Genomic DNA, 19,781 nt, shown 5'->3' on the forward strand with positions numbered 1-19,781 from the left:
GGCAAGCCAATTCTGGATCCACAAAGCAATGTCTCCTTGGATCCCATGCCTCCTTACATTCTGAATGAGCCACTGCTCTACCTTCATCAATGTGTTTTGTTACATCCTCAAAGAATTCAATCAGGCTCGTAAGGCATGACCTGCCTTTGGCAAAGCCATACTGACTATCCCTAATCAGATCCAAATGTTCATAAATCCTGCCTCTCAGGATCTTCTCCAACAACTTGCCCATCACTGAAATAAGACTCACTAGTTTATAATGTAGACCCCTGGCTCGCCTTAGGCTCGCTCAGCTCACTTCCGTTGAGGGGAAGCAGCCTTCGGCCCCGCCAAACTGGGTAATCAGCTTGTGTGGATGCTGTGTGATGTCCCCAACATGCCAACTAACAGACAGTACACCATATGCGATGAAATGGGTTCACTTTATAGATCTTACTAGAACTAAGTGATTAATAACGATACAGTATATATGAAGGAAAAGAAAATAAAGAAAAGGTGCCAAAACTTATCAAAGTCCAAACCATTTTGTGCACAACCATTGGAGTTCAATTAACAAAGTCTTCTGGCCACCAGTCGATCCCCTCAGACCTCCTCGACTCGTAGCTCAGAACCACCCGAAGTGATCAACCAAGCACCCCCGGCACATCTGACTTCATCTCCTCTCCCCGCCGAAAATCCTGGCCTCAGACCCCCGCTCGGGGTCCGTTCCGTCACCCAGCTTACAGTATCGTGTCCTCTCTCTCTCACCCCCTCGCGCCGACTCCCCAAATGCCCGCCAACAATATCTTACAGACCCAGAAAAGAGAATAACATTAATCCCAATTGGTTAACAAATGAATACAATCCCTGTTAACAGCAACTCTAAACCCAAACAAGCTGCGAGAGAAAGCACTTGTCATAACAAAGAAGCAATCCTACTTTTAACAAAACAAAGAAGCCATTTTGATTAACATACACAGTAACTAAGAAAAAGAAGAAACTCCCTTATAATAATTTCCTGGTTTATCTCTACTCCATTTCTTGAACAAGGTAACAACATTTGCAACCCTCTAATCCTCTGGTACTTCTCCTGTCCCTATTGCTGATGCAAAGATCATCGCCAGAGGCTCAGCAATCTCCTCCCTTGCTCCCACAGTAGCTTACGGTACATCCCATCTGGTCCCGGTGACTTATCTAACTTAATACCTTTCAAAAGCTCCAGCAAATCCTCTTTCTTAATGTCTATATATTCAAGCATTTCAGTTTGCTGTAAGTCATTCCCACAATTGCCAAAGTCCTTTTCACTGGTGAATACTGAAGTATTTATTAAGTACCTACGCTACCTCCTCTGACTTCATACACACTTTTCCACTGTCACATGTGATTGGTCCTATATTCAAACGGCTTATCCTCTTATTCTTCACATACCTGTTGCTTGCCTTGGGGTTTTCCTTAATCCTGCTCACCAAGGCCTTCTCATGGCCCCTTCTAGCTCTCCAAATTTCATTCTTGAGCTCCTTCTTGGCTCCCTTGTAATTTTCTAGAGCTCCATTAGTACGCAGAATCTTGAACCTTTTGGAAGTTTTTCTTTTCTTCTTACATCATTTGGGGTCCATGGTACGCCAGCCAATTGGATGCAAAATAGGCCAGTGGAAGGAGAGAGAGAGAGAGGGGAGTAATGGATGGTTGTAATTTGTATGACTACAAGTGCTGGTCCTCAGCTGTTTGTCACAAAGATTATAATTTGGATGACAATGTTTTAACATAGCTAGTAGATTTGCAGTTGACACCAAAATTGGTGGTATGGTAAACAGTAAAGGTGGTGACTAAGATTACAACAGGATCTGGATCAACTGGGAAAGTGGGCCAAGGAATGGCAGATGGAATTTAACTCAGGCAAATATGACATGTTTTATTTTAGTAAGTGAAACCAGTTCAGGGCAGGCACAGTAGATGGTGGGTCCTTGGAAAGTGTTGAATAACTGAGAGACCTACAGGTACAGATAAAGATTTCCCTGAAAGTGACAACACAGACAGATAGGCTGGTGAATAAGACACTTGGCATACTGACCTTCATCATACCCAGCATTGAATACAAGCATTTGGATGTCACGTTGCAACTGTACAACTCATTAGTGACCCCACACTGAAAGTATTGTGTGCAATTTTGTTTGCACAGTTATAGGGAAAGTGTCATTAACTTGGAAAGGCCGCAGAAAATATTCACAAGGATATTGTCAGGACTGCAGGACTTGAGCTAGAAGAAGATGCTGGACAGGCAGGGTCTGTTTTCCCTGCAGCGCAGGAGGCTGAGGAGTGAAGTCGTAGAGGGGCACAGATAAGGTGAGTGGATACAATCTGTTTCCCATGGTAGGAGACTAGAGTCCGAAACTGTAGGATAGAGTGAAAGTGAGAGGGAAGAGATTTAAAAGGGATCTGGGGGCATCCTTTCCGCATTGCCAGAAGTTGCTGCAGAGGCGGGTATATGTACATTTGAATAAGTACGTGGAAAGGAAAGGATTAGGGGGATAGGGGCCCAATGTACTAAATGGTACAAGCTCGATAGATACAGGGTCTATAAAAAGTATTATGGAGGGTAGCAAATGTTATCCCACTTTTTAAGAAAGGAGGGAGAGAGAAAACAGGGAATTATAGACGAGTTCATCTGACATCAGTGGTGGGGAAGATGCTGGAGTCAATTATAAAAGAAATTGTGGCAGATTTGGATAGCAGTAACAGGATCGGTCCAATTCAGCATGGGTTTATGAAGGGGAAGTCATGCTTGACTAATCTTCTGGAATTTTTTGAGGATGTAACTGAGAAAATGGACAAGGGAGAGCCAGTGGATGTAATGTACCTGGACTTTCAAAAAACCTTTGATAAGGTCCCACATAGGAAATTAATGGGCAAAATTAGAGCACATGGTATTGGGTGTAGGGTACTAACATGAATAGAAAATTGGTTGGCAGACAGGAAACAAAGAGTAGGGATTAACGGGTCCCTTTCAGAATGGCAGGCAGTGACTAGTGGGGTACCACAAGGCTTGGTGCTGGGACCACAGCTATTTACAATATACATTAATGATTTAGATGAAGGGATTCAAAGTAACATTAGTAGATTTGCAGATGACACAAAGCTGGGTGACACTGTCAAATGTGAGGAGGATGTTATGAGAACGCCGGGTGACTTGGATAGGTTGGGTGAGTGGGCAGATGCATGGCAGATGCAGTTTAATGTGGATAAATGTGAGGTTATCCACTTTGATGGCAGATTATTATCAGAATGGTGTCAAGTTAGGAGAAGGGGAAGTACAACGAGATCTAGATGTCCTTGTTCGTCAGTCGCTGAAAGTAAGCAGACAGTGAAGTAAGCCTTCATAACAAGGGGAGTTGAGTATAGGAGTGAAGAGGTCCTTCTGCAGTTGTACAGGGCCCTGATGAGACTACACTTGGAGCATTGTGTGCAGTTGTTGTCTCCAAATTTGAGGAAGGACATTCTTGCTAGTGAGGGATGCAGCGTAGGTTAATGAGGTTAATTCCTGGGATGGCGGGACTGTCATATGTTGAAGGATTGGAGCGACTGGGCTTGTATACACTAGTATTTAGAAGGATGAGAGGGGATCTGACTGAAACATATAAGATTATTAAGGGATTGGACACGCTAGAGGCAGGAAACATGTTCCCGATGTTGGGGGAGTCCAGAACCAGTGGCCACAGTTTAAGAATAAAGGGTAGGCCATTTAGAACGGAATTGAGAAAAAGTTTTTCACCTAGAGAGTTGTGGATCTGTGGAATGCTCTGCCTCAGAAGGCAGTGGAGGCCATTTCTCTGGATGCTTTCAAGAGGGAGTTAGATAGAGCTCTTAAAGACAGCGGAGTCAATGGATATGAGGAGAAGACAGGGACGGGGTACTGATTGTGGATGATCAGCCATGATCACAGTGAATGGAGGTGCGGGCTCGAAGGGCCAAATGACCTACTCCTGCACCTATTGTCAATTCCTCCCCTTTGGAAGTTTTCATGTTTCACTTTTCTACAAAATTGAATCACGGTGGATTTAATTTGGCTTTTTAGACACTGATCAACAAAGGACTCTTCTGTGTCAAAGTGAAAACAATTTTCTACAAAGTTCTCTAAACTTATCACAAATATTAAACACCAAATAATAATTAACCCCCTCAAGTCAGTATTTAGCAGATGCACGTTTGGTAGCAATTACAGCCTTGGGTCTGTGTGGACAGCTCTCTATCAGCTTTTCATATCAGGATACTGCAATTTTTCCCCATTCTTCTTTAAAAAACTGCTCAAGCTCTGTCAGATTGTGTGGGGATCGTGAGTGAACAGCCCATTTCAAGTCCAGCCACAAATTCTCAATTGGATTGGAAGTCTGGACTCTGTCTTGGCCACTCCAGGACATTAACTTTGTTTTTAAGCCATTCCTATGTAGTTTTGGCTTTGTGCTTTGGGTCATTGTCCTGCTGGAAAACAAATTTTCTCCCAAGTCGCAGTTCTCCCGCAGACTGCATCAGGTTTTCCTCCAGGATTTCCCTGTTTTTCCACTTTCCCCCGTATTCATTTTACTCCCTACCTTCACAAGCCTTCCCGGGCCTGCTGCAGTGAAGCATCCCCACAGCACGATGCAGCCACCACCATGTTTCACGGTAGGGATGGTGTTTTTGATGATGTGCAGTTCTTGGTTTATGCCAAACATAGTGTTTAGTCTGATGGGCAAAAAGCTCAATTTTGTTTTTATCAGACCATAGAACCTTCTTCAGCTGACATCAGAGTCTCCCACGTGCCTTCTGGCAAACTCTAACTGAGAGTTCATGTGAGTGTTTTTCAACAGTGGCTTTCTCTTTGCCACTCTCCCATAAAGCTGTAACTGGTGAAGCACCCGGGCAACAGTTGTTGTATGTGCAGTCTCTCACATCTCTCCCACTGAAACTTGTAACTCCTCCAGAGTTGTCATAGGTCTTTTAGTGGCCTCCCTCACTAATCCCCTTCTTGCACAGTCACACAGTTTTTGAGGACAGCCTGGTCTAGGCAGATTTACAGCTATACCACATTCTTTCCATTTCTTGATGATTGACTTAACTGTACTCCAAGTGATATTCAGCAACTTAGAAATGTTCTTGTATTCATCTCCTGACTTGTGCTTTTCAATACCTTTTTCACAGAATTGCTTGGAGTGTTCTTTTGTCTTCGTGGTGTAGTTTTTGCCAGGATACTGACTCACCAGCAGTTGAATCTTCCAGATACAGGTGTACTTTACTACAATGAACTGAAACTCCTTGAATGCATACAGTTGATCTCCATTTAACTAATTATGTGACTTCGAAAACCCATTGGCTGCACCAGTGATGATTTGGTGTGTCATATTAAAGGGGGTGAATACTTATGTCATCAACTATTTTGTGTTTTATATTTGTAAATAACTTAGATCACTTTGTAGAGATCTGTTTTCACTTTGTCATGAAAGAGTCTTTTTCAGCTGATCAGTGTAAAAGCCAAATTACATCCACAGTGATTCAATGTGGTAAAACAATAAAACATGAAAACTTCCGGTGGGGGGAGGGGGGTGAATACTTTTTATAGACACTGTCTGTTACTCAGGATATCTCTACGACTGTGTGACTCAGAGAGGCAGTGCTGTACGGCATGGAGTCTTCAACATCAGGACCAGGGGGATGTGGACGGGGACATGGCGAGTGGGGACCAGCTTCTGCTGCCCAGGTCTAATGACTGTGGCCGATGTCACTTGTTATGGACGGGACTCCTGGCCTGAATACCGGAGTATTGGGAACTCGCTCTGGGTCAAAAAATGCGATCTGATGGCTCATTGAATGATCAGTCTCATCACGACCGGCCTTCGCACACAGCCTGGGGCAGTGACAGCTGCCGCCGCTCGCCTGCAGTCCCACCACTGGCCTCTAGGAGTCAGCCCGCACTCACTGCGGCTCAACTGTCCCTCCAGCAGCACAGTTTACCCGGCAACTGATGATGCACAGAAAACTCAGTCTGTGATTGGAGAATTCTGACAGGGAAGCTGGAACCATCACATGGAGTCGATGGTTTTGGTCACCTGGTTCCTGATTTCACTTCTGGGGACTTTCTAGCTCAGTGATTGTTCCTTGTCTGAAACCAGAGTTACTGGTTGGACAGGAAAAGGATGCAGCTCAGGGTGGTGGAGGGGCAGGGACAGAAGTTTAGAATCAGCACCCTAGTAACTCCCAAACAACAGTAATCCAAGATCTCCATTAACATTTCACTTACAATCAATCCCTGCTGAACGTCTTACAGAAAGAACAATTGCACAGTCTGGACCAGGGAGGGCAAAGAGCCTAGGACCAGAAATCAGGATCACAGAAATCTCACAATGGGGTCAGCTATTCAGAACTGAGATAGGAGAAAGTTGTTCACCCAGAGTGTGATGTACCTGAGGAATTCTGTTGTCCTGGTGGTAATTCAGGATCTGAGCTCATTCAACATGATATTAGTAAATTTCTGGATTAAAAATAAATTGAGGATATGAGATTTTGCAGGAAAATGGCACAAAGGTATTAGGCTCAAATGCCATCTATACATTCACTGATGGCATGTATTGTTGGCAGAATCTCAGATGTGACAAGGGTGCGTACAGGAGTGAGGTAGATCAGCTGGTTGAGTGGTGTCACAACAACAACCTGGCACTCAATGTCAGCGAGACCAGGGAATTGATTGTGAACTTCAGGAAGGAGAAACCAAGGGAACACACACCGGTCCTCATCGAAGGGTCAACAGTGGAAAGGCTGAGCAGCTTCAAACTCCTGGGTGTCAACATCTTAGAGTATCTATCCTGGGCCCATCATATCGATGCAATCACCAAGAGAGCATGTCAGAGCCTATACCTCATTAGGAATGTGAGGAGATTTGTTATGTCACTAAAGACTGTAGCAAATTTCTACAGATGTACTGTGCAGAGTATTCTGACTGGTTCCATCACCTTCGGGTATGGAGGCACCAACGCACAGGATCGAAAAAGCTGCAGAATGTGTCGACTCAGCCAGGTCCATCATGGGGTATCGCTCCCCAATATTAAGGACATCTTCAAAAGGCAGTGCCTCAGAAAGGCAGCAGCCATATTGAGTTAGCCTCATCACCCAGTGCATGCCCTCTTCTCATTTCCATTATCTGAAGGCTCACAGTCGTCATTTTAGAAACAGCTTCTTCCCCTCTGCCATCAGAACTCAGAGGTCTCCATGAACCCATGAACATTCAATCACTATCTTGCTGTCTTTTTGCATTACGTGTTTGTTTTTTGTATTTCTTATTGTAACTTACTGTATTTTTTAATGCATTACCTTATACCACTGCCACTTAAACAGCAGATTTCACAACATAAGTCAGCATCTGGTGACCCTGTGATCTCTGCCTCTGAGACTGAGGTCAGAACAACTTTCAAGCGGGTGAAACCTTGCAAGTTGTCAGGTACCGTAAACCTGTGCCAACCAACTGGAGTTCAAGGACATCGTCAATCTCTCACTGCTGAAGTTGGAAGTTTCCACCCGTTCAAAAAGAGTGACAATCGTACTAGATCAAGAAGAGGAGGATGAGCTGACTCGATGACTATTGCAGTCACATCTGCTGTGATAAAGTGCTGAGAGGTTGGTCATGGCCAGAATCAACTCCTACCTAAGCACTGGCTCTCCACTCAGCCTTGGAACACTTGGACCATATCAGCACCTGTGTCAGGCTGCTGTTTATTGATTAAAGCTCAGTGTTCAACACAATTTTACCCTCAATTTTAATCAACTAGCTCCAAAATCTGGGCCTCTGTACCTTCCTCTGCAACTTGACTTACTCACTGGGAGACCACAGTCAGAGCAGATCAGAAATAGCATCTCCACCTCGCTGACAATCAACACTGGCGCACTCCAGCATGTGTGCTTAGTCACTGCTCCCAGTGGACGACTATGTGGCTAGGCATAGCTCAAGTGTCATTTATACATTTATCGATGACACAACTGTTGTTAACAGGATTTCAGATGGTGATGAGGAGGTGTTGAGGAGCAAGATAGATCATGATGTTAAGCAATATAGCAACAAAAACTTTGCACTCAATGTTAGCAGATCCATGGAATTGATCGTGAACTTCAGGAAGGGGAAGTTGAGGGAACACACGCAGTCCTTATTGAGGGGTCAGTAGTGGAAATAGTGAGTAGTTTTAGGTTCCTGGTTGTCAACATCTCTGAAAATCTATCCTGGGCCCAACTTATAAATGCAGTTTCAAAAAGGCATTACAATGGCTATATTTTATTGAAAGGTTGAGGAGACCTGGTATGTCATTAAAGAATTATAGTGGAGAGCATTCCAACTGGTTGCATCACGGTCTGGTCTGGAGGGGCTACGGCACAGGACTGGAAAAGGCTGAAGCAAGGTATAAACTTAGCAAGGTCCATCTTTGGCATTAGCCTTGATCAATATTATAAGGGTAGCAGGAAGGAGTTTAAGAATGAAATCAGGAGAGCCAGAAGGGTCCATGAGAAAGCCTTGGCAGACAGGATTGAGGAAAACCCCAAGCAATTCTACAAGTATGTGAAGAGCAACAGGATAAGATGTGAGAGAATAGGACCGATCAAGTGTGACGGTGGAAAACTCTGTATTGAACTGGAGGAGATAGCAGAGGTATTTAATGAATACATTGCATCAGTATTCACTATGGAAAAGGATCTTGGTGATTACAGGGATGACTTACAGCGGACTGAAAAGCTTGAGCATATAGATATTAAGAAAGAGGATGTGCTGGTGCTTTTGGAAAGCATCAAGTTGGGTAAGTCACCGAGACGGGATGAGATGTACCCCAGGCTACTGTAGGAGTTGAGAGAGGAGATTGCTGAGCCTCTGGCAATGATCTTTGCATCATCAATGGGGATGGGAGAGGTTCTGGAGAATCGGAGGGTTGCGGATGTTGTTTCCTTATTCAAGAAAGGGAGTAGAGATAGCCCAGGAAATTATAGACCAACGAGTCTTACTTCAGTGGTTGGTAAGTTGATGGAAAAGATCCTGAGAGGCAGGACTTATGAACATTTGGAGAGGCATAATATGATAAGGAATAGTCAGCATGGCTTTGTCAAAGGCAGGTCATGTCTTACTGCCTTTACTGCCATGATGAGGCCAAACTCAGGTTGGAGGAGCAACACTTCATATGCCGTCTGGGTAGCCTCCAGCCTGGTTTCTATGAACATTGAATTCTCCAATTTCCGGTAATACCCTCCCCCTACTATCCCAGGTCCCTCTCTGCCTCTCTCCCCTTTCAAAATTCTGCTTCTTTATCTCTACAGTTCTTTCATGCTTATCCCCTCCCCCCCTCCCCCCTTTATCTTTCCTCTGATTGGTTTTCCACCTGGCGCCTCTAGGCCCTACCCCCTTCCCTATCTCTATTACTGGGCTTCGGCCCTCTCTTCCCCCCCCCCCCATTCCTGATGAAGGGTCTCGGCCCGAAACGTTGGCTATTCTTTTCTCACGGATGCTGCCTAACCTGCTGAGTTCTTCCAGCGTTGTGTACGTATTCTTTGATCCACAGCATCTGCAGTTGTATTTTTGTGTTTTGAGGTCATGTCTTATGAGCCTGATTGAAGTTTTTGAGGATGTGACTAAACACATTGATGAAGGTAGGGTAGTAGATGTAGTGTATATGGATTTCAGCAAGGCATTTGATAAAGTACCCCATGTAAGGCTTATTGAGAAAGTAAGGAGGCATGGGATCCAAGGAGACATTGCTGTGAGGATCCAGAAGCAAAGAGTGGTTGTTGATGGGTTATATTCTGCATGAAGGTCAGTGACCGATTGTGTGCCTCAGGGGTCTGTTCTGGGACCTTTGCTCTTCGTGATTTTTATAAATGATCTGGATGAGGAAGTGGAGGGATGAGTTAGTAAATTTGCTGATGACACAAAGGTTGGTGGTGTTATGGATAGTGTGGAGGGCTGTCAGAGGTTACAGCAGGACATTGATAGCATGCAAAACTAGACTGAGGAGTGGCAGATGGAGTTCAACACAGATAAGTGTGAGGTGATTCATTTTGGTAGGTCAAATATGATGGCAGAAAATAGCATTAATGGTAAGACTCTTGGCAGTGTGGAGGATCAGAGGGATCTTGGGGTCCCAGTCCATAGGACACTCAATGCTGCTATGCAGGTTGACTCTGTGGTTAAGAAGGCATACGGCTTATTGGCCTTCAGCAATCATGGGATTGAGTTTAGGAGCCGAGAGGTAATGTTGCAGCTATATAGGACCCTGCTCAAACCCCACTTGGAGTACTGTGCTCAGTTCTGGTCGCCTGACTCCAGGAAGGATGTGGAAACCGTAGAAAGGGTGCAGAGGATATTTACAAGGATGTTGCCTGGATTGGGGAGCATGCCTTAAGAGAATAGGTTGAGTGAACTCGATCTTTTCTCCTTGGAGCGATGGAGGATGAGAGGTGATCTGATAGAGGTGTACAAGATAATGAGAGGCATTGATCGTGTGGATAGTCAGAGGCTTTTTCCCAGGGCTGAAGTGGCAAGCATGAGTGTGCAAAGTTTTAAGGTGCTTGGAAGGAGATGTCAGGGATTAGTTTTTTTACGCAGAGTCTGGTGAGTGCCTGGAATGGGCTGCTGGCAGTGATGGTGGTGGCAGAAACGAAAGGGTCTTTTATGAGATTCTTGGATAGGTACACGGAGCTTAGTAAAATAGAGGACTATGGGTAACCCTAGATAATTTCTATAATAAGGATATGTTCAGCACAGCTTTGTGGGCCAAAGGGCCTGTACTGTGCTGTAGGGTTTCTATGTTTCTATTAAGGACTACCATCACCCAGGATATTTTCTCTCTTTGCTTCCATCAGGTAGGAGGTCCAGGAGCCAAGAAGTACACACCCAGTGATTCAGGAAAGCTTCTTCCCCTCTGCCATCAGATTTCTGAATGGACAATGAACACTACCTCACGATTTTTGATCTCTTTTTCCACTGATTTATTTACATATACTGCATATGTTTCTTATTATAATTTAAATGTTTTTATTATTATTACGTATTGTAATGTACTGCAGCTGGAAAACAACAAGCGTCGAGACATATGCCCTTGGTGTTAAACCTGATTCTGAGTTCTAAAGTTCAACCATAATCACGGTAACATGGGATGGGCTCGAAGGATGGAGTGGTCTCCTCCCGTTTCCAAGGCACACGTTCCCATGTGTTAGCCACCCTGAAGCTTGTCACCTCATGCCAAGATGGTTTGTAACATCACTGAGTCCTTTCCCTTGGCAGCAGGTGAATTAATCTGCCTCCTCATTGACTGAAATTGAAGTCAGAGCCTGCCGGGCAGCTGGAAGCACGAATAACAACAGAAAATTCTGCAGATCAAAATCAAAATCAAGCTTATTTTCATCTGCACAAATACAATATGTGTATGAACAGATGCAATGAAAAGCTTACTAGCAGCAGCATTACAGGAACATTGCATCAGATAATCTGCATTCACAAGGAAAACTTGTTAAATAAAAGTGTACACAACTTTTACAAAAATGAACAGAACCAGAGAAAAAGCAAAGTCCATTTTATTGCAAAGTGATTAAGGTGGTTACAGTACAAGGTTGGTGCTAAACTGCAGTAATTAAGGGTTTGCATCTGGTTCAAAAGCACTTCAACTGTGAAACTATTGGAGTTGTCTATTGCAACCAGTGCTTCCAATGCAGCCTCCTCTACACTGGTGAGACCCAAAGGAAATTGAGGACCATTTTGTTGAGCATGGCCATGCCATCTGCCAAAAGCAGAATCTCCTGGTGCCCGATCATTTTAATTCCTACCTCCATTCCCATTCTAACAAGTCTGTGCATGACTTTCGCTTTTGGCACAATGAGACCACTCTCAGAGTGGAGGAGCAACACCTCATATTCTGTCTTTGTAGCCTCCAGTCTGCTGGAATGGACATCAATTTCTACCTCCAGTAATTTTTTTCCCTCCTCTTCTTCTTTCTTCTATTCCGCATTCTGGCCTCCTACCCCTCCTCCTTATCTGCCTATCACCTCCCCCTGCTGTCCCTCATTTTACCCTTTCTCCCATGGTCTACTCTCCTCTCCAGCCCTTTACTTTTCCCATCCACCTGGCTTCACCTATCACCACCTCTGTACCTTCCCCCACCTTTTTATTCTGGTGTCTTTCCCTTCCTGAATTGATCATAGGGAACAAGGACATGGCAGACCAATTGAATAACTACTTTGGTTCTGTCTTCACTAAGGAGGACATAAATAATCTTCCGGAAATAGGAAGGGACCAAGGGTCTAGTGAGATGGAGGAACTGAGGGAAATACATGTTAGTAGGGAAGTGGTGTTAGGTAAATTGAAGGAATTAAAGGCAGATAAATCCCCAGGGCCAGATGGTCTGCATCCCAGAGTGCTTAAGGAAGTAGTCCAAGAAATAGTGGATGCATTAGTGATAATTTTTCAAAACTCCTTAGATTCTGGATTAGTTCCTAAGGATTGAAGGGTGGCTAATGTAACCCCACTTTTTAAAAAAGGAGGGAGAGAGAAACCGGGGAATTATAGACTGGTTAGTCTGACATCGGTGGTGGGGAAAATGCTAGAGTCGGTTATCAAAGATGTGAAAACAGCACAGTTGGAAAGAGGTGAAATCATCGGACAAAGTCAGCATGGATTTGTGAAAGGAAAATCATGTCTGACGAATCTTATAGAATTTTTTGAAGATGTAACTAGTAGAGTGGATAGGTGAGAGCCAGTGGATGTGGTATATTTAGATTTTCAAAAGGCTTTTGACAGGGTCCCACGCAGGAGATTAGTGTGCAAACTTAAAGCACATGGTATTGGGGGTATGGTATTGATGTGGATAGAGAATTGGTTGGCAGACAGGAAGCAAAGAGTGGGAGTAAATGGGACTTTTTCAGAATGGCAGGCAGTGACTAGTGGGGTACTGCAAGGCTCAGTGCTGGGACCCCAGTTGTTTACAATATATATTAATGATTTAGACGGGGGAATTAAATGCAGCATCTCCAAGTTTGCGGATGACACGAAGCTGGGCAGCGGTGTTAGCTGTGAGGAGGATGCTAAGAGGATGCAGGGTGACTTGGATAGGTTAGGTGAGTGGGCAAATTCATGGCAGGTGCAATTTAATGTGGATAAATGTGAGGTTATTCACTTTGGTTGCAAGAACAGGAAAACAGATTATTATCTGAACGGTGGCCAATTAGGAAAAGGTGAGGTGCAACAAGACCTGGGTGTCATTGTACACCAGTCATTGAAGGTGGACATGCAGGTACAACAGGCGGTGAAAAAGGCAAGTGGTATGTTGGCATTCATAGCAAAAGGATTTGAGTACAGGAGCAGGGAGGTTCTACTGCAGTTGTACAAGGCCTTGGTGAGGCCGCACCTAGAATATTGTGTGCAGTTTTGGTCCCCTAATCTGAGGAAAGACATTCTTGCCATAGAGGGAGTACAGAGAAGGTTCACCAGATTGGTTCCTGGGATGGCAGGACTTTCATATGAAGAAAGACTGGATCGACTAGGTTTATACTCACTGGAATTTAGAAGATTGAGGGGGGATCTTATTGAAACATATAAAATTCTAAAGGGATTGGACAGGCTAGATGCAGGAAGATTGTTTCCAATGTTGGGGAAGTCCAGAATGAGGGGTCACAGTTTAAGGATAAACGGGAAGCCTTTTAGGACTACGATGAGGGAAAAACTTCTTCACACAGAGAGTGGTGAATCTGTGGAATTCTCTGCCACAGGAAACAGTTGAGGCCGGTTTATTGGACCCTTGTGGCTAAAGGGATCGGGGGTATGGAGAGAAAGCAGGTACAGGGTTCTGAGTTGGATGATCAGCCATGATCATACTGAATGGCGGTGCGGGCTTGAAGGGCCGAATGGCCTACTCCTGCACCTATTTTCTATGTTTCTATGTTTCCCAGCCGTGAAGTAGGGTCTTGGCCTGAAATGTCGGCCGTTTATTCATTTCCATAGATGCTACCTGATCTGCTGAGTTCCTCCAGTATTTTGTGTGTGTCCCTGTTAAATTGAGCAGAAGAAGGAAGGGGAGAAAAGAAAGGAGTGTCTGTGGGCCAGGTGGACTCTCAGGAATACTGGGGGACACAAGTGGGATGGTTTTGGCTGAGAGAGAGAGAGCAGGGAATGTAGGTTTATCACAGCTGAGCTGTCCAGGGAAGTGATAAATAGAGGAAAGAGAGAGAGAGAGTCTGCTGGAACAGTGAGATCCAAAGCTGAGAATAAAATACTGCAGATGCGGGAAATCTGAGATAAAAACAGAGGCAGCTGAGTAAACCCAGCAAGTCAGGTAGCATCTGTGGGGAGATAAAACTGAGTTAGTCTTTCACATTGATGACCTTATATCATCATTGGCCTGATCTTATGCACCTGAATTGTTGTATTCAGTGTTGAGCCCTGATATCTATAATGTACCCACTTAAACAATGAGGGTCTTTTTCCTGATATTAACCTCTAAATCCAGTGGAAGGTGCTCAGTGCAAACTTTAATTAACAAGACCCTTATGTGATTTCCCATCGTCCACATAATGCACTCTACCTGGTCAGGGTGGGTAGTCTCTACTCCCAGCTGGCTACTGAACAACTGACCACCATCACTGCCCCATTTCCCACTACCTGTCCTGTCTGCACACACACCAGGTTACGAACTCCCTCCCTCCTGCCTGTGTGACAACACCTGGTTGCTGATACTTTCTCTTATACTATGTACACACGCTTGGCTACTGACCCATGTAGCTCCTGGTTCTTTCAACTTGCACAAATGTTGTATGTTTATTTTAGTCATGCAAGTTACATTTAATTTATGTTATTTCAAGTCTATGTTAACTTTCTTATGTCATATTTCTAATGTACTATAGTGCTAGTGCAAAAGGAAACCGTCCTGGTGTTTATACCCAGAGTGTCTGTACATGACAGTAAACTTAAGCTTGAAACTTGCTCATTCTCATGTTGAGGCTCCAGGATCAAACCTTCACCAGAGATCTCTGCCCAGTGACTGGTAAGAGCTCCATCTGATTGGCTGTGGGAAGACTCGATTCATTATAACTTAGTGTTTTAAGCACATATGCTTTTCATTATCTTTTTAAATATAAATTATTCAATGATTTACTTCCAGTTACAGTTAGAAGAAAGAACACGGATGGAAAGATTAGAGAAACTTGGATGTCCAGAGAGGTGTTGAATTTGGTCAAGAAGGGAAGGGAAAAGTATGTAAAGCTTCAGAAACTAGGATCAAGTGAAGCACATGAAGATTATAAACAAGCCAGGAAAGAATTCAAGAAAAGAATTAGGAAAGCCAGGAGGGGCCATGAAAAGCCCTTGACAAGTTGGATTAAGGCATTTTATGCATACAATCAGAGCAAGAGGATAGCTAGGAAGAGGGTAGGACCACTCAAGGATAAAGAGGGGGACATTTGCTTGGATGTGGGGAAAGTGAGTGAGGTATTTAATTCTTTGCTTCAGGAATTATCAAGGAAAATGACATGGAGGACCAGGAGATCAGTGCTGAGTATATAAATACGTTAGGCAGTTTAGAGGTCAAGGAGGAGGAAATGTTGGGTGTCTTAATGAATATTAAGGTGGATAAGTCTCCAGGAACTGATGCGATTTACAGTGAATATTGACAGATGCAGGAGACATGATTGCTGGGGTGTCAGGACGCTGAAGCAGGGTCCCAATCGCAGACCAAGTACTGTGTGCACTGTGATATCTACTGAGCAGCAAATCCAGAAGGGCAACAAAGTCAGTGTCAAAGTTCAGGTGGAGGTCACAAATTCCAGTGAAATCTAAAAACCAGAATTCAGGCAGAGTCAATATTCGAACACACAGAGTACAGAAACAAATGCTAGAAAGGCTCAGGGAAACTCACTGACACAATCTGGCCAGAAGCAGGTGGAAACACAAGATTAAAATATACTGAACAATAAACAGAGAGGCAGTTGGTAGGTGGAGCACAATGAGACACAAGTAACAGCAATACAGGTAGTAATGAGAAACAGGTGAGAGGCAGAGTACTCAGTAATACAGGGGCCAGAGTAGAGCAGGAATGGGGACAGGAGCACATGGCAATACAAAACCACAGACTAACAGCTAGGGGGAAATACACAAAAAGCCAAAGTTACTGACAGAGGTACTAACGTGGGGCCTTGATCAGTATCTTCATATCTGTTCTAGGCATAGGTGAGGACTTAGAGGACTGGCTTATGTTGTACCTCTATTTAAGAAGGGAACAAGGAAAACTCCTGGGAACTCAGTTGTAGGGAAATTGCTGGATAAAATTCTCAGGGATAGCATATATGAGCATTTGGAAACCCATGACCTAATTAGGGAGAGTCAATATGGCTTTGCGTGGGACAGGTCTTACCAACTTGACTGAGTTTTTGACAAGGTGACGAGCATGATTGATGATGGCAGGGCAATGAATGTTGTCTACATTGATCTTAGTAAGGCGTTTGACAAAGTCCTTCATAGGAGGCTGATCCAGAAGATTAATATATGTTGAATCTACAGTGAATTTGCGTTTGGGTTCAGAACCTGCTTGCACATAGAAATCAGAGGGTAGTGATTGAAGGGACTTATTTGAGCTGGAGATCTCTAACTGGTGGTGTTCTGCAGGAATTTGTGCTAGAACCTCTGCTATTTGTGATGTTTATAAATTACTTGCTTGAAAATGTAGATGGGTGGGTCAGTAAGTTTGCATATGTTACCAAGAGTGGTTGAGTTATGGATAGTGTGGAAGACTGACAAAGAATACAGTGCAATATAGATCAGTTGCAGATATGGGCAGAGAAATGGCAGATGGAGTTTAACCCAGATAAATGTGAGGTGCTGCACCTCGGTAGGGAAAATGCAAGGAGGCATTAGACTGTTAAGGGCAAGGTCATTAACAGTGTTGCTGAGCAGAAAGATCGTGGGATCCAAGTTCATAACTCCTTGAAAAAGGCTACACAGGTCAATAAGGTGGTTAGGAAGTCTTCTGGAATGCTTGCTGTTGTTAGTCCAGGCATTTAATTCCAAAGTTATGTTGGACTTTATTAAACTCTGGTTAGTCCACATCTGGAGTATTGCGTAGAGTTCTGGTTGTCCCACCATAGGAAATATGTTGAGGCTTTGGAGAGAGTGCAGAAGAGGTTTATCAGGATGCTGTCTGCTTTAGAGGGCAGCTACCATTGCGGGCTGGATAAACCTGGGTTATTTTCTCTGGAGCACCGGAGGACGAGGCGAGATCTGATAGAGGTTTACAAGATAATGAGAGGCATAAATAGAGCCCAGGCACAGGACCTGTAGGGAAAGGGGTGAGCAGGGTGTTAAGTTTACCCTGAAGAAGGGTCTCGGCCTGGAACATTGACTGTTTTCCCTTTTCCGTGGATGTCGTGATCCTCCAGCGTTTCGCGTGCGTTGCTTTGGGTTTTCAGCTTCTGCGGACTTTCTCGGGTTTGAAGTCTACCCAGAGACTGGTGATGCTGCGGAATACCGCACTATGATTGGACGGGGTGAGTTGGGCTCTGGGTGACGTTTGCACCCATTGTTTGGGCCATGACTGTTCTGGCCGCACCTTTGGTTTCAGTCATGGGACAGTCACAGCTACATCCCCCTGGCAGACCACAGGGACACAATAACTGGAACCCAGTCAGTGCTGTGAGCAACCCCTCGAGCTGCGGTGACTGAGCCTCTCCACACAGTCCATCCCCACCCTCCGTGTGCTGAGAGGAAATAAAAATAGGAAGCACTCAGCAGAAGCAACATTTCAGAGTTAATGACCTTACATCAGAGGGGAGGAAAGTTAGAATAAATATTATGTTGTGGAGAAGGTGTGGAGGGTGGGGGAGAGGGGAGAGGGTGTCTGTGACTGGGCAGGGACAAAGAAAGACTGGATGACACCAGTGGGGTTGGTTCTGGTTTAGAAAAGGCAATGAAGGTTTGTTTGTCACGGCTGAGCTGTCAGAAGGAGAAGAATGTGTCTGCTTGAACATGAGATTCAGAGTGAGAATAAAATAGTGCAGATGCAAGATGTCGGAGATAACAGAGGGCACTTCTGAGTACGCCCAGCATTGTCAGGCATCTTCTGTGGAGAGGGAAAACTGAGATAGTGTTTCACATTGATTCCCTTACGTCAGCATTGACCAGTTCTGATACAAAGTATGAAATCTGGTTAACTGAAATTGTTGAATTTAGTATCAAGACCAACAACCTACAACGCTTAAATTATTTTGTCAAATCAAAGGAGATATATGTTACCATATACTACCTTGAAATATATCTTGCAGGAATTTACCGAAAAAATAAATACAACAGAATTTATGAAAAATGCTATACATGAACAGACAAAGATTGACAAGCAGCCAAGGTGCAAAAGAAGACAAATAGCGCAATAAATAACACAAAAATGAAAACATGAGTTATAAAATCTACTTGAAAGTCAATGTAAATCAGAGAACACACACAAAATGCTGGTGGAACACGGCAGGCCAGACAGCATCTATAGGGAGAAGCACTGTCGATGTTTCGGGCCGAGACCCTTCGTAAATCAGAGAATCATGTCAGAGTAGTGGTGAAAGAAGTTATCTACGCTAGTTGGAGGTTAGTAACTGTTCCTGAACCTGGTGGTGTTGCATCTAAAACACTTGTATCTCCTGTCTGACAACAGCAGCGCAAAGAGGGAATGGCCAGGATGGTGGGGTCTTTGATCCTAGGTGGATGCTGCTTTGTTTTCACAGTGCTCCATGTAAATGTAGTCAGTGGTGGGAGGGCTTTGCTGGTGACGTACTGGGCTGCATCCACCTCTTTCTGTAGCCTATCCACATCAGGCCATAATGCAGCCAGTTCGGATTCTCTCCACTGTATTTTTGTGATGGCACTTATGTGCTGGCCCTAAGATAGATCTCTGACATTTTAACACCACGGAATTTAAAGTTGCAAATCCCCTTCACCTCCAATCCCCTAAAGAGGACTGGCTCATGAACCTCCAGTTTCCTCCTCCTAAAGTCAATAATCAGCTCCTTCGTTTTGCTGATGATGAATGAGAGGTTGTTGTTGTGGCACCCCTCAGCCAGATTTTCAATCTCACTCCTATATGCCAATTCATCATTACCTTTGACTCAGCCAGTGACAGCATTGCCATCAGCAAACTTAAACATGGGATTGGAGCTGTGCTATCCACACAATCATAGTTACAAAGCAAGTAGAGCGGGGAGGGGGCAGGACAGTGAATAAATCAATCATGATGGATTAGCAGAGCAGACTCAATGAGCCAAATCACCTAATTCTGCTCCTATCTTTAATGGTCACACAACCCTGTGGTGTAAATGTGCTGATCAGAACTGTGGAGGAGATGTTGTTGCCAATCCATACTAACTGGGGCCTGTCTGTGAGGAAATCTGCGTGGGAAATCATTGAGGTAATGTGCCCAGTTCAATTTGTCTGCATATGATCCACACATCTCCAAACTATTCTCCTCCATGTATCTATGGCAAGTGCCTTTTAAATATAATTATACCCAGCTTCCTCTGGCAGTTGGTTCCATATTCCCACTACCCTCTGTAGAAAATCTTGCCTCCTAGGTCTCGTTTATATCTTTCCCCCATTACCTAAATTATGCCCTAAGTTACAAGATGTTGAACTGATGATTGTACTAAACTTCATTATAAATAAGACCATAAGATATAGGAGCAGGAGTAGGCCATTCAACCCATCGAGTATGCTATGCCATTCAATCATGGGATGATCCAATTCTTCCAGTCATCTCCACTCCCCTGCCTTCTCCCCATATCCT

This window comes from Hemitrygon akajei, chromosome 2 (assembly GCF_048418815.1).
Source record: "Hemitrygon akajei chromosome 2, sHemAka1.3, whole genome shotgun sequence".
Taxonomy (NCBI): Eukaryota; Metazoa; Chordata; class Chondrichthyes; order Myliobatiformes; family Dasyatidae; genus Hemitrygon; species Hemitrygon akajei.